The sequence below is a fragment of the Carya illinoinensis genome, chromosome 16 (genome assembly GCF_018687715.1).
Source record: "Carya illinoinensis cultivar Pawnee chromosome 16, C.illinoinensisPawnee_v1, whole genome shotgun sequence".
Classification (NCBI taxonomy): Eukaryota; Viridiplantae; Streptophyta; class Magnoliopsida; order Fagales; family Juglandaceae; genus Carya; species Carya illinoinensis.
This window is the reverse complement of record NC_056767.1, coordinates 28,176,638-28,193,303: the sequence shown is the minus strand read 5'-3', so window position 1 is coordinate 28,193,303 and position 16,666 is coordinate 28,176,638. Positions and strand designations below refer to the sequence as shown.

Sequence of the window (16,666 nt, the reverse complement as noted above, 5' to 3'; positions counted from 1 at the left end):
CGGTTTCGGTATTCCCCCAAAGCCCGTAAGGGAAAAATGTCTCTAAATGCTGCGGTAGTTTAGTCCAAAATACCTAAACAACATCCATGTAATTTATTGCACATCCATTACAAAACATAATGAAATAAAAAAGGAACATAGAGTTGGTGTGTAACTGGTTCGGTTTGGTTCGGTTTTGGATAAAATTTGGAACCAAACTGATTTTACATCTTTAAGTTTTCAACTTTTTCATCTATTAATTACCTAATCATTTTCCAAACACAAAACCCTATACAACTTTCCCAAACTTCAAAATAAAATACAAAAAATAATATTAAAAAACTATATCCAAACTGTTTTTTAACTTTATAATATTTTTCTTCAAAATGTTCTCTTTCATTTCTCAAAACTCATTAAAACATCTTAACTCGAGCCATTTAATTACTATACACAAAACTCTCACAATTTTTTATCTCATCTCAAAATATTTTGAGGCACCATTCGCTTTTAAAAAAAAAAACCAAGGATAACTTTGAAAAATATTCTGACCTATGAAGCCTTTATTTGTGACCCGTACTCCTCGTTTAGATCACAAGGCAGAATAGTTTGAATAACAAAAACAACAACCCACGTCTGATAGCCCAAGCTCTGCATCACCCAAGTCAAGCATCATTCCTTTGCCATCTTCTGAAACCCAATAGTAGTCCGTTAGTCTAGCTAAATGAAGTTTGTATGCCTCCAAATTTGGATCTTCAACCCAATGGACCATCATACACAACACCTTTCAAAAGAAAGCATTTAACTTTACAAAATTTATCTTGTTCTTTGATAACACATGCAACAAATATTTTGCTCTAGAAAATGTGCTTCATTTTGATTGAATTGAAATACGTGTACGAATTATTATTTACCTTTTCAATGCATCAAATGCATAGATATCTGTTCATCTTGTTCTCGTAATGAACATGACCAATGGCAGCTTTTAGTGCCTTCTTTCTCAACATTGAAAAGGCCAACGACTATAAGGAATCTGGCATTTTGTAGCGCTCAAAATCATTGCAAATACCATGAAAAAATACTGCAATTGATCAAAAGCATGTTCAACAATATAAACCTTTCACTTCTGACCAATTGCAACGATATCAAAAAAATGTTACAAATATAGTCAATTGCAGCGATATATTTTTGTTGCAAATTATAAAATAGCACGCTGGGAATGGGTTATGAAATTCCCATTAGGATTGCTGCTTTTGAGCAATTCCAGCAATTTTAATCCTTGCAAAGCTCTCAACAGCGCATCTCATATCAGAAGCAACACTTGCTTCCTTCGTTGCATTTAACATTCCTTCTAAGGACTAAAATCATTGCAAAACGTCAAAAAGCGCTGTAAATACCCCATATTAGAACTAGCGTTTGCTTCCTTTGTTGCATTTAATATTTTTTTAAAGGACTAAAATCTCTGCAAAAAGTCAAAAAACACTGCAAATAACCCATATTAGAAACAATGCTTGCTTTCTTTGTTACATTTAACATTTTTTTCAAGGATTAAAATCGCGGGAGTAGATCAATTGCGAAGAGTTTTGACCTATTTCTAGTGATTTTCAGTCGCTGGAAATACTCAATTACAAAATTAAAAAAAAAAAAAAACTTACGACTGAAACTGTTTCAGTAGTAATTTTTTACTTGTATTAGAAGCATAGTTAGTAGATCAGCTAGGATTTAATTCCCTTTACTTAATAATACAAAAGGTACATAGAAAATAACAACAAAGTACTCAAGGATCCTTACCCAAGTCAAATTATAAATTCATTTACATTATAATTTATATAGATGGAGAGGTAGTTTGATACATTTCAAAGTATTGCTAAAATTTCTCTAATCATCCAACACACCGTTATTGCACCTATTCTTTGCAAAAATGAAAAAGATGTTTCAGCCAAAGACACCTACAGACAGGATTTTAAAAGCATGCCACTGACAACATTAGGTTCATATGATGCTACTGTTGCTTGTGAAAATGACAACCTAGACACCAACAACCAAATAAATACTGATACAAACAATAACCTGAAACTTATTATCGGGACAGCCATAGAAGAACTTAGCAATAGGTCCAGCACTGATTGCAAGAGGTGGCCGAAGAGAAACAATAGGTGCTGGAAGCCAGACAAGCATAAAATCTGCTATAATGGCCATTATCTGAGGTAAAGGAAAAAATAGAAAGATGGGAAAGGTATTGATATGGCATGAGTTAGTAAAAACCAAGAGATACCTCACTAAAACAAACAAGAGATGAGAGTAAAACTATAAAACTTTGGAATCATGTAACATTCCATAGAGAAGAACGACTAAATATATATGTAGCTAGTGGAAGGCTTATTAAATTTATATTACAAAATCAAAATACATATGTGTCTCATGGGTGTTAGTGATGGCATGTGTGTGAATTGCATTGAAGTTTGGCTCTAGTTTATGTATCAATTAAATATGTACTTATTGAGAACAAATATTTAATTGTCTTCACGTACCCTTTTCTTTTGTGACTAGTTTTTTTTTTCTTTAATTGGTGTAGCATGTAAAAAACTTTTGAGACGGGACAACAATAATTTAGATGTGTGGAATAATCCTACTCTCTTACTCAACTTGACGAAAGCAGGGATAAATTTATCCACTTTCTGCTCTCAAGGGCCATATATTTGATTGACCTGGGTTCATGATACCTTTCTTCAAAGCCTTAAAGGGCCATGTATGTAGCCAGTGTCACTCATTGTCACTCATATGTATATGTTTGTTGTACTTACTTTAGCACACATAATATTCAATATGAAAAATTTGTTTGCTAAAGTAGCACACATATTATTATGATATTCAGATATCCAAGAAAAATGCACCACATGAATAAAATTGTTGATCATTTAATGCAAAAAAACAAACGTAGATTATTTAATAAAAAGCCCAATCATGGGGCATTGAAATGATACATGCTTTCCTTAAGATAAGTATGTAAAAGAGCAATAGATTTGGTTGACATGTTGGCAAAACCATATTGAAAAGCTGGATTATTCTAATCGACTAGAATGTCACATAGTAATGACTTATGATTGTTTAAGGAAGAGTTTGTGGCAAACACCTGGTACCACAAAATAGTCAATGGAACACCCAACCCTCTGACATCTACGGTTTAGTGATGAAAACTTGGAATTTTCTTCTGTCCAACCAAACAATTTCTAATTTTTTGTACATGACTACGATACATTTGGCCTGTACACAATAATCAAATTCTATGACAGGCATATGCTACTCCCAGAAAAAATTTAATTAAGTTACATACCTCAAGCTCTTTGGCAGTATACAGAGTTCTGATATCACCATATTGCTACCACAAAATAAAATAAAACAATGATTGTAGGAAGTAAGAAATAAGAAATAAAAGCAACATAATTTAGTACCATAATTTATCTAGGCAAATATAAAAGTATTAGAACTGAGCTAATGAAGAATAAAAATGACTTTAATAGACACTCAGTCCTGGCCAGCTACTTCACTCAATAATACATGTGTATCACCACAAGTAGATCAATAAACTTTAGGAAACAACAACCAGAAAGATTCTCTAGAAAGCCAACTGAAGCAACTGAAAAGCAAATATTGGAGTATACTTTCCAGTCCAACAGTGAAGAACAGGTGTACCAAGAAGATACTGACATAAAAATTCTTACCTACAAAGGCTATAATTTGCAACCTCAAGTTATTTGGATAAAACATCAAGGATTGGATTCACTAAACATAGACTTTGTTTATCATGGGTACAAACTGCAGGTGACTAATAGAAGAAGGATACTGTGATGATTTATAAAGGAAAATCCAGATAGTTGAAACCACCTCTTCTGATTCTCATTATCCCTCGAAAATCCAGATACTGTGATGGTTACTCATGACAACCAGTAGTTCAAGTCATGAAATTCCCCAACACCACAAAATCCAACACCCAGATTCCCCACATTCTGAATGTCATTAGTGCCTACATCATCACTATGCGTCAACCTGGAAAAGTTCCAACTCTCAAACCTGGTAATATCACTTTTTGCCAGTTAAGTTGGCCTTTTACACTGGTCTATGTCACTTTTCCTTTTCATTAATATGAGCTCTCTACATGAAAATCTGAATACAGTAGCATATCCTTTAAGACCAACCAAAAAAAATTCAAAAAACAACCCCTTATTATAACTTCCTGCTTACAAATACAAAAGAACAAAACCATCAAGTTAACAAAACTTTTTCCAGTCATGACTATCTTCAATAGGTGTTAGCCATTATTTGATAGATTAATATCTACAGTATGTGCATGATGCTAATGCATGCCTAGATAGTAATAGTGTCCAAGTAAACCATACTTAGACATGGCACCTTAAAGCTAAAGCTGAAAGTATGACCTCTGCACGTGTCACATCCTTTGTGTTTGCTAATAATATATTGTGAGATATTTTTCCAGTCATGCATAATGTCAAAGTATGAAATTTGGTGTGAATTCGTACTTGCATTTTATATGGAAGAGAGATAAACAAAATGACACTCGTATATAGAAAATGGAATCTTACATCTTCAACCTTATTAAAAATCATCAAGCATGCTTATAAGAAAAACCACCTTTCATGAACTACCATTCTCTTTCATTTCGATTAAGAATTGTATTCAATTCCAAGTGATAGAAATAACAAAAAACATAAGTGGTCTAGAGAAAGAGGAAGGAACAATTGAGTGTGAACAGTAGGACTCAAAAAATTAAAGAGAGACAAGAAGATGAAGTAATTAGATAGTCATCATGAGAGAGGAGAGGGGGGGCAGAAACTGAAAGTTTCATTCAATATAACAAGCATACATGTTTGCAAACGTCACGCCTGGATTATGCCTTGGTGATAAAAATTAAGATAGAGTCACCTTCATCATTTTCCAATAGTAAGAGAAACCATTTGAAGAGCAAATGCAAATGGTGATCATTAATGTTGTTACAATTAAATAGGTAATGGAAAATAAGACAGCATAGCAGCACAACATCCAACATAGGAAGTTGAGTGCCAGAACAATAAGAAAATGCATTAGAGAATGAGAATTTTCTAGATAAGTAATGTATAGAAGAAAACTTCTATAATGGATTACCCACCAGGTTATTGAGGAAGGCCAACCTCCATAGGCAATGCATATGAAGAGATGCGTGATGTAAACAGTGGCTGAAAAGTTTAAGCATTTTTTAGCCCTCTCAATCAGAGAAGTCATATAAGCAACTATGCACAAACAAGGTGGAAGCAGCAGGTGTCTCTAGCATGAGTACCAAGTGTCTAAAACAGAGCGGAAATAGTAGGACATGAGTGCCAGGTATGACCTAAACCATCCACCTCCACTCTCCAACATCTCACTCTAGGTAGAAAAAAAAGCTAGAGAACGCAATAAAGTACCTAAAAAGGAGATGATGTAAATTTAAAAATTCCAAATTAAATTGTTTATATACCTTATTACCACATTGCTTGAAACTTTTTCCTTCCATAAAAATTAGTTACAAAAGAGATGGAGCAAATTTGAAATAACTTAATATGGGATTGCAGCAAATAACCAACACAAATCTTTACCAATAGATATCTCAACTAGAATATAAGCATGACAACAGAGTACTGAAGCTGAAACCAAAACATCCTTTGAAGCACATCCAATAGCATTCAGAAATGAAGGGAAGATGTGTTCTAAAGGGGAAGATGTAATATGAGTGCAAGCATAGGAAAATCATAAAGTCCAGAAATTATGTAGCTTAACTAATGCATAAATAACACATGACCCCACATTATCATGTACACAATACAACCTATAGAATATAAAATTTAGCAAAAAAAATTTCAAGGACCCATCAAGATGGCCATAAAGGGAAAGGGAAAATCATCTCAGTCCACGATTAAGTATTTATAAACACGGAGGAGGAAAAAAGCCAATGATTAAAAGAATTGGTAATAAATGATAGAGAAAAAAAATGTATAATAGCCGGAAAAGGTTTTTCAGAAAATTAAAAAAAAATGCACAAAAACAGAATCCACAAAAAATATAATACACATTCAAATTATATGTTCTTGGTCAAAAAAGCAATTGCACAATTAGGAAGCACAAAACCAAACTTATAAATGATCTAAAAACCAATAACAAGTGTCACCAAGCATGTTACCAATCTGAGTTGTACAAAATGATATGGAAGACACCAAGCCAATAACAAATAATTCATCAAAGGAACAAGAGTATAAATGATTGTATTCATCAAAGAAGAGTGATGACAGACGGGAATAGCAGTATCAGACACTAAGCATGCATTTAATAGTTCATGTTTTAGTAAAGAACTGGAAGAAGCACTTACCACTTGTATATGATGCTGGTGGGAAGAAAGTTTTCATTAAATTGGATCAATAGATAAGAAACTGAGATGGGAAGGAAAGAGGAGGTAGAAAAATTCCTAATTAATTCCTTATGTGCATTCATTTTGAGTGTGATTTGCATGTATAGTCATTTTGAACCAACCTTTAATTTTCTAGTTAAGTATTGCTTCAAAGCAAAGTCGAAAGAATATACTTTTCAGACTAGCACTCAAATCTTCCATTTAAGAGGACTAAATGGTCAATACCTTAATTAGTCTTGTCTTCTTGTCAAGCTCAAATTTCACCTTACTTCCCTTTTTTATCTCAACAACCTGTATCATTCCAATTAGTAATACAACAAAGAGATACATTAGAAAATGTGCCTGAAGAAAACGAGTTTCATTTAAAAGTTGAAAATTCTTGCTAGATAAGAGAAAGTACTGGAAACATTAGCCTGCAGCACTAGTGTTTTACCCACTAGGATAAAAGGGAACGCTGTTGGATTGGGTTGCATGGGAATGACCATAAAGAATGTGTAATTTCTTTGATAATTTTTATTGGACAAGTGATATTTGCATGCTGGGAAAGAGTTAGAGATTCATAAAGAAACATAAATTAGTGCTAAGATGGTGATCTTAACATTATGCTAGAAATCTCACTTGAACATTCTTTTAGCATGTTACCACCCAAAAAATAAAAAAACAAAGTTAATATCTTCTAGTAGGTCCCCCTTCTAAAAATTGAGGGAGATTTTGGTTGGCATTTTGGATGCGCTACAATCAATACAGAAAATACAGAAAAAAATAAGGCAGGCCAAATTCAAGGGTTGAATATGTTTATTCCCTTCACTAACAAACCACTTCATACTGTAAAGCCAAGTTCGAAAAACAAAGTTGAAAATATGAGGTGCTCCAGGTCCTGTAGACAAAGTTTTATGGAACAAAATTAGTACCTTTAAGTTTATATGAACACTAAATATAGTGGGTTTATACATACCAAAATGAACGCTTGCGGTAAATATCATCACAAACAGTTCAGACTTGAAATCAATAAAACTATAGGAAAGAGCTCATTAATGTAGATGCAAACTTATTTTTCATTACCATGAAATAATGAATGAATGAAATTTCTTCACTAAGCTTATTTTCGAAATTCTCCTATATTTTCCAACATCTCACATATTTTCACTTTCAAATATACAAAAAAAAGATACCAATATTAATTGAATAATTATTCTCTACAATAATTTAAAACATTTTTTATAAGTCGATTAATTCATATAAAAATCTTATGTGGAAGGACTTCGAATTTACCACTGCATTCATCATTATTGATGAATAACAAGTTATATGCGATGCAACAGACAAATGATCTGATGGCTTCCTGGTAATACTTTTTAAAACATTTTATTTATTGTAATTTAATGAAATATTTAAGTGTGCTAATATATTTTTTGTTTGTTTAATAAACTTATCTATATAATATTCTTGCTTAGAGGGCCAGATCTACGACTACTAATACATAATTCAAAATTAATCATGATCATGCATGATCCTGATCAATACTGCTTCCACTAGTGCATTCACTTCATTTTGTAGAGTCAATTAAAGAATATAAAATATGATATTATTAATTATCTTGTAATAAGAATAAAAATTGTCATGAGATGACACTTGCTCATGCTTGAGAAAAAAATAAACTATACATGATGGTGAGTTTAACACTTTATAAGTCATGAGATCATCATGTGCATGGTTAATTTTAACAAGGTTTCTGCATGTTACCAAAAAAAAAATAGAATTCCTGGCCTAGCTAGGAGAAAGATCATGTTTCTAATACAAGTTACATAATGAAAAGTAATGTTTCCAGCTTTAACAAAATATGACACCTAATTATGAAACTGCATGCATGCATGCATTATATGAATGTTCCTTAAACACTACAGTGCCCCTAATTATTAGCTGCTTTCAATGTTCATACAGTGAAGTTTTAACACACTTCCATGTTTATTGAACTTTTATCTATCTCTCCTCTTTGAATTTGCTGTAATTTAATAATATTAACTTATACTTGCCAACTAAGTTTTACTTTTCCCCCTTACAAGAGTAGTGCATGGTGAAATGAAAGCCTCAACAAAAAGCTAAAAGAAAGTAATTAAAGGGATGGAAGCGGCAATATGATAATATAGTAATATTCCATAGATATTCTATGCTATATTGTGAGTATTGAATATTGTATTTTCTTTTACTGCATAGGCCTTATTCAAATATTATAATTGCAACATCATATAGAATATGTAGATCTGCATTAATTAATTGAGATGCACAAGTACATATCTTGATTCATAAACCACGTATGATGACTGCAAGTTATTACTCAAGGACCTAAGATATTATGCAAGAAACAAAATATTTGTACAGCACACATAAAAAATGATATTGCTATGGAATAATAGCATTATATATACAAGAATCTAGGAATGAATGTGCATTTAATCATGTAAACACAGATAATGGACACAATGCATTTACACAACCTACCCAATATACTCAATATCAACTAATATCAAACACATGTTTACAGTTAGAAATAACAAAGGAGATTTTATAAAATCAAGTATAGTGCTGGTGAAGAGAATTGATTTTGAAGGCATAGTGCACATCCAAATTATAGTGTTCTTATTAATAGACTACATAGGAAATTTCTAAAAAAGTGATCTTCATACACAAGGAACACCAATGGTGGTGCATAAACAGATCGAGTACTGTCTAATAAGTTAGGGTTAACAAGATAGTAATTCGAAATCAATGAACATAGATTTGAGCCTCAGAAATGTAACAAATGGGAAATCATGAGAGCAAGGGGGCAAAATATCAGATATATATAAATATATATATATATATATATATGTATATATTCTAGCAAAACATGAAGAAAAACAGAAGAAAAGAATAAGCGAAACTCACAAGGGAGTGGCAAAGTTTTCCAATGTGTGAGGGTCGTGGCTTGCAAACAGAGCAAGGGAGAGAGAGAGGTCCTCGGGCTGCTTGGCTAGGCAAGGAGGAGAAGGGGGCTCCGATGGAGGATTGGCAACGGCATCAAGGTGTGGGAGGTGGCGAACGGCGCCCCTAGCAGCAGTGATATAGAGAAATCCAAGAGAGAAAGGTGAGGCCATAATGAGATCGGCGTGGGGATTGGGAAAGAGACCCACGTGAGATGACATGGGGGTAGAGACACTACAAGGGAAATGGTCTTATGAAAATGGGGTGGAGGAAATCATGCGATTTGGGAGAAGAGAGAACAAAGAGAACTAGAGAAGCAGGAAAGAAAATAGGGGAAAAATAAAATGAGAAATTTGGTGCCCAGAGCTAATTTCGTCAATTATTTCAGCGTTGCAACATTGTTTGAGATATATAGCAGTCAAAATCACTGCAAAAATTCTATTTTTTGCTGTAAATACAAATATAAGGTAAATTATGAGTTTTTAGGCAAAAACTTAACAACAATTTAAAAATCACTGCAATATATTATCTTTTGCAGCGATTTTTTTTGCAACAATATAAAAATCGCTGCAATAGGCTAGATTTCTTGTAATGAATGCTTGGAAAGAGGTTTGGTTAAATGGCGAAGAAAACCCCATGCCAAATCTTGTATCAGAGGTGTGGATAGTACAAATTCTCCTATATTAATTATCAATAGCACTTTGAATGAGTTTTTATGGTTGTTCATCGAATTAAAAGATACTTAAGTTTATCGATGGATAACCTCGGTACATTATGGCAGAGGATTACCCTATTACAAACGAAACAGAGACTTTTGAAAGTCTATAGTCTTGCTAGGCAGATTTGACTCAAAAAGAAAAGGAAAGACAAAGAAGATGAAAATTATTGTCCGTCGTACAAGCACTTGCAATTGTATTCCTGGCTTTATTCCAATTAACTAGATTGTAAGGCTCGTTGTATAACTCTTTTCTTAGTGAATGAACCAACTAAGTGATTGGACCCACGACCCTCCTTCCATATGAATAAGACATTGGCATGTAAACTAAGTGAGCGTGGCATGACATTTTGCCTATATTTTTTGTAAAATTAAGGTGCAATTTAAAAAAAAAAAAAAAAAAACTAAGAAAGAGACATTAAGTCACAAAGATTCACTTGGATTAAGGGGATGAAATCAAGAAGAAGCCAGAACTCTGTGATACCCTGCTTTTACTTTCTTTTTTTTTTAATTGAAATGAGTTTTTAAATTAATTAAAATATTGATTCTTTTATTTTAAATTTATCGAATTTTAATTGGATTTATTTAGTTGTGAAATTATTTTTGAGGTGCTTTCTTAATATTAATTATTGGTTTGTGTTTAAATTGCTATTTAATTTAATTTAGTTTATTTTTGGATTTAAAATTTTGTTGTTAGTTTTTACTAGTTAATTATAATATTTTAGCAAGGTTTCGTGTTTAAATTATTCTATTCAATTTATAGCTTTTAAATTGTTTTCGTTTGATCAGTTTTCTAGCCAAAGATGTGAGGATTGGATCTCATTTCTTTTCCTTCCTGTTTTCTTTTTCCCTTTTCCTTTTTCTTCTCTTTTCCTTTTCTCCTTTTTCTTCTTTCTTTTTCTTTTCTTCTTCTTTCTTCCCCCGAATCCCCCCAACCCCGTGCGAGACTCTCTCTCTCTCTCTCTCTCTCTCTCTCTCTCTCTCTCTCTCTCTCTCTCTCTCTCTCTCTCTCTCTCTCCCTCTTCTGTCATTTTTTTTCTTCCTACCCATGCTGTCGCCGCTCGCAGCCATGGCTTATACCACCCCTCCCATTCGACTCCCCACCAGCCAGCGCACCTCCCCACCAAATTTCAACCCCTCCGGCTTGACCGTTAAGCCACACGAACTCCTCCATGCCGCACGGCTTTTGGGCTATTCACCTCCGTCGTTCTACCTCTATCCACCACTTCATCACCGACCTCTTGCCTACCTAAACCACCCATTTCCAGCACCGATCCGTCACCGGAGCAACCCCCACGAGCATAACTCCGTTTTGGCCATTTTTCACTTCCACTGCCGTTTTTGCCGCCACCTACGGCCAACCCTCACTTCCACTAGCTTCATAAACACCTCTAAACCATTCCCTATCAATCACAAGCCTTGGTTCGTTCCTATTCAAAAGTGGATATTTTACAACCCACGGTCACAGTGTATTTTGCACTGTTATGTTGCTTTTCCTTTGCCTTTTGCAGCTTGTTGATCCTTCAAAAAATATTTTATAGCACTATAAGTATTTTCCAAACTACCTTTTGAGATTTAAATATATTTTATAATTAACAAATATTTTGTGATTTGGTTGGTTTTGCCGAACTAAGTCCGAAGAGTCGGGGGTCGGTTGGATTTGAGGACGGAGTTGTATTTATATTTGTTTGATGTTAATTAATGTTGGAAATTGTTGTTGTTGGTTATTTTTAGTATCTTGTCGTAAGCATTGCATAGTGCATGCATGTTCATGTTTGAAAAGGAAAACTGAGTTTTCGTATAATTGCATGCATGTACATGTGTTGGAACTTGAAAACTAGGTTTTCAAACGAGAAATATTTTTGGATATATTTGAACGATTGGATGGACTAGTTTGAGTCAGAAGTACGTGTAGTGATGGTGGTAGGTCCCGCCTACGATTCCAGCCTACAGTGCACGCAACGTTGGGATGGTGGTAGAGTCCTGCCTGCGATTCCCGCCTAGAGTGCTCTGATGGTTTGGTTAATGGGCAACTTTCTAAAAAAATAACGAGATTGGATTTTTGGGCCATTATCTAGGATAATGGCGAGGAAATGTTTTAAAGAAAATGTTTTGAGACAAAATGGGATTTTGGAATACGTGGAAAAATGAGGATTTTCAGGACATATGCATATGGCATCATGTTCATGCATTTGATTATTGTATTAATATATTTTTATCTTGAGGTTTGTTTGGTTTGTTATTTACCTGTGGTACCGTCTTTGGTACCATATATTTTGATGCAGAGGACGAGGAGATTGAGCCCGAGGAGGCGGCTTCGCTGGAGTTTTGATAATATAATACTGGTTGTTTGTAATATTATTAGTATGCTTGTTGAAAGACTTTTTATTAATTACCACTGCGTTATTTTTATGTACACGTGCTGCATGTATACACACTTGGCACTTAGCGATGGGATACATGACCCCTGTTGTCATCATCCCGATACCTCGATTTTCACGTGTCCGTACGTGGGAGTTAGGGGCGTCACAAACTCTGAAATTAAGATATGCATAATCATTAAAGAACAACATGCAGATTAACTTTTTTCAATTGCATGCTATTTATTATACTTTTAACCATCGTCTCAATATTTTTTGGATGTAACATTAAATTATTAGCAGACAAGTGAAACATTAAAAAACAGTTTTTCAATCATTTAACATCTTATCCCTTCCATGTGGAGTACTCCATATATTTTTGGCTAATTTTTGTTTTCACTCTAATAATTTCTTTCCTTTCCATAATTGCTTTAATTTCATGTGTCTACGTGAGATAAGACCATAATTCATGAAAAACTAATAATGATTTCCTAGTTACTAACATATCTGATTTAATAAATAGAGTTATATATATATTGGCAACTTCAAACAAACTACGTTCATACCGAGACCCAAAACTTTCCCCATGAAGGCAACTCCGCCACTAAACCACCTTGATAAGGATCCATTTTCGAGCACTAGCCATGGCCCTATCTTCACCATCTTCAAGCCCCTCTCCAAGTATTCTCTAGGCAATATGCATGGTTCAAACCTGAGCCAAACATTGTGCTATGACCAGCTAAATTTTTGTTGGCAGAATAGAAGTAAAGTTAAACAGAAACCTAAAGATTACACAAGTATTGAATAATTTATATCCTGTGATTTAATGATGAAATACGACTTAGATCCCCCATAATATACAATGCCATTACCTGCACAGATGTGGTAATAACAATATCAAATTAAATTAAGAAAATGTCTTAGTTAAGAAATTATGTTTATGCAAATTATATATTTAATTACCTAGGGAAAAAGGGAAAAAAATAAAACAAAGATTAAATTAACCAACCTTGTATTAAAATTAAGGGTTAGAGAATGAACGTACCAAGTTGGGTAGAATGTAAAACAAGGAGCTAGCGAATTTAGCAGGCCAGTGGCCATCATGTGCCTGAAGGGACGAAAGGGAACTTAGTGCACTTATGAGTGTCGATGTCATTGTTTCATCTGTTATTTCTTCAGTTTCTTGCAATTTCAATGGTGGTGGAATTGGCCCACTTCGATTCTCCTTTCTAAGCTGTACGTGAGTTCATGTAAAAATTAACTCTATTGCAATTGAACTTTTCAAAATTCCATCCAAAGTGCACAAATATCATATGATTCCAACGTTCTTTTGAAGTAAAAAAAATAATTAGTAATGCATTTGGGTTTTTTATTAATATAGGATCATATTGTGACAGAGACTACAATATGGTATTGATATAGAGACTACATGAGAACGATTAAGACGAAAGAGAGATAAATCTGCATCCTCATCAAAAGATCATAACTTTGTTTCTTCTTAAACAGATTTTTCTTGTACTCCTCACCAACCCTTTCAATTTCAGCACGTTCTTCGAGAGTGCCAACATCAAGGTCAAATTCCCAATGTTCCCGCCCAATGAAATTGTTTATTGTGACCAGCCCGGCCTGGACCTTCGTCAGCTATCTTCAGCTTCCACATCCTCAATTTGCCACAACCACACATACACACGCAAGAATAATTAAATAGGTGATAGTTTCAATGTTCTAAGTGCAGTTTTCACTAGAGATTTTGACGTCCTAGGAATGCAAGTGACGTGGCGCTTGGGGTTTTTTCTCTCAACTTTGAGGAAATCTAGGGCTCTCATGCATGGTGCTGGGCGCAGGCCCTCTGTTGTCACCGGCTAGCTGTGGGAAGGAATGGGAGATTTACGCAAATCTGGCATAGGGACGTTTGGCTTCTACAGATGAGAAGGCTGTGATGAAGAATATAGGACGTCGATTTGCGAAAATGGTGGGTTCAAACCCTCATATGCTTCCTCACGTTCCAATCCCACATAGAGATCCGAAGTTTTAAGATGGTGAGATGTTCTTTGTTTATTCCAAAGTGGAGGTGCAACTGTCGTCGGAACCGTTTTGGTTCTCGGTGGTTTTAAAATTTCTACAGAGAAGGCCTTCACTTGATCAAATTAGGGGATTTATCCAAAGTCGTTGGGGGTTGAAAACAATACCGGTGATTGGTCAATTGCGAAATCCACGTAATATTTTGGTGAGGATGGTTCAGGAAGAGGATTTTATTTCAATAATGGCGAGAGGGAACTCTGAAATCCTTGGTGTGTTGTTCCGGGTTTTTCATTGGACTCCAGATTTTATTGAAGAGGAGGATTCACCTCAGGTCCCAGTGTGGATGACGTTGCCTGGCCTTCCTCCAAATTATTTTCAAGAATCGATTTTACGAAGTATTGGAGATGGTTTTGGGAAATTCTTGAAGAGGGACAATGCTACGGCTTGTGTCACACGGCCTGAGATGGCTCGAATCTGTGTTGAACTGGATATTTCTTGTCCTTTGAGGCATTCGTTCTGGTTGGGTCCTCCTCATGGTAGGTCTAGTCATTTTCAAGAGGTTTATTATGAGGCGGTACCTAGCTATTGTGGTTCATGTCAGAGATAGGGGCACCAAGAATCTAAGTGTAAGAGTGGCCGTGAGTTGAAGTAGAAAAAAGATGTTTTGGCCGGTGGGGGAAATAAAAAATCTGGAAAATTGGCCTAGAAGGAGGTTACAAATACAATGAGGAAGGATGATATGTTGACAGCGCAGACCAAAAGGGGAGAGGCATCAAGGTCTCGTCGTTCGGTGATTTTGGAGAAGATTCATGCACGACAAAAAGAGGGAGTTGGGGATGTTGAGTCTCTTTTATTTATTTCACAATCGGGTGTGGTTCATGATCATTGTGAGGATGAACTTTGTGAGAAAGAGCTAGGTGGGTCAGTGTAGGAATTTCCAGGGGTAAATACCTATGTTCCGTGCACTTCAAACAATAAGTTGGAACTGTGTAGACAAGATTTGGCACAAGATGGCCTACTGGAGATTGTTTTGCTGGTGTATAATCATGATACTAGTCCGGGCAAATGGAGTGATATGGTTGAAGATGATTCGTCCAGTTCATAAATGGAATAGAGTATGGCTGCTTTTGGTTCTAGGAGTATGCTATGGATGTTGGATGAGACTTTGGAGTTTGAGCTTGGTGGATTGGCCAGAGAAGATTTTTTGTAGATTCTGATATGAGGGACGTGGTTGCTCCTTCTCGGGCAGTTTCTGATGGGGAACAAGAAGGTGAGTTAAATGAGTTGGCTGCTAAAATTTTTGATTCTTACCTAGATATGAATGTTTCGTTGAAGAAGGTGAAGGGGGTGAGGAAAGAGAAATCTATAGTTGTTCTGGAACGTCGTACTCGCTCCAAAAAATTAATTTGATTTTTATGTCTATTTTGATATGGTTATGGGTATTATTTCATCAAAATTTAGGCTTCGGCATATCTTGAATAAAAGCTGTCCGTTGGTGGTGGCTATTTTAGAACCTTTCCTTATTGCTAATAAATGTAGCCGGTGGGCAAGATGGATGCGGTTACCGTCCTTTGTTAATAACTCAGATGTTTGGGGGGGGGGGGAATTTGGTTGTTTTGGGAGGATGAAGTGGAGTTTGAGCTATCTTCTATTTTTGATCAAGCCATTTTAGGGTGGTTCTCTTTTGGTTCGAGACGTGTATTTGCTTCGTTTGTGTATGCCAGTTGCTTCTGTGAAAAAAGGATTGAACTATGGGAGTATCTCTGGATGTAAAATCCTCAGGGGTTGCCGTGGTTGGTTGGGGGGGATTTTAATATTATTCGTAATGATAGCGAAAAAGTAGGGGGTGTTTCAGGCTCCTTGGGCTAAGGCTGACTTTAATCAATGTATTCATGATTGTGCGCTGCTTGATCTCCCTTTCAACGGGAATCGTTTGTCGTGGTGTAACGAACTTCTTGGTGGGAGGCGAATTTGGGCTAGACTAGATCAAATTTTGGTGAATTTGGTTGAATTTGCATTTTCTTAATGGATTTGAGGGGGCAAGTTCTAGCTATCTTCCTTGTACTTCATCCAATCACTAGTCTATGTTGATTCATTTTTGCAGTAAAAGAGAGCATATTGCGAAGCCTTTTTGGTTCCTTCGAATGTGGGGTTCTCATGATGGCTTTCTTCCATTGGTGAGGAGGTGTTGGGAGGGTA

At 35.2% G+C, this 16,666-nt stretch overlaps 1 pseudogene; it reads right to left on the bottom strand.

Annotated features, from left to right (window-relative positions):
* Nucleotides 1-568: 568 nt before the first annotated feature.
* Nucleotides 569-14,105, bottom strand: LOC122298996 (annotated as a pseudogene).
* Between the last annotated feature and the right edge of the window lie 2,561 nt (nt 14,106-16,666).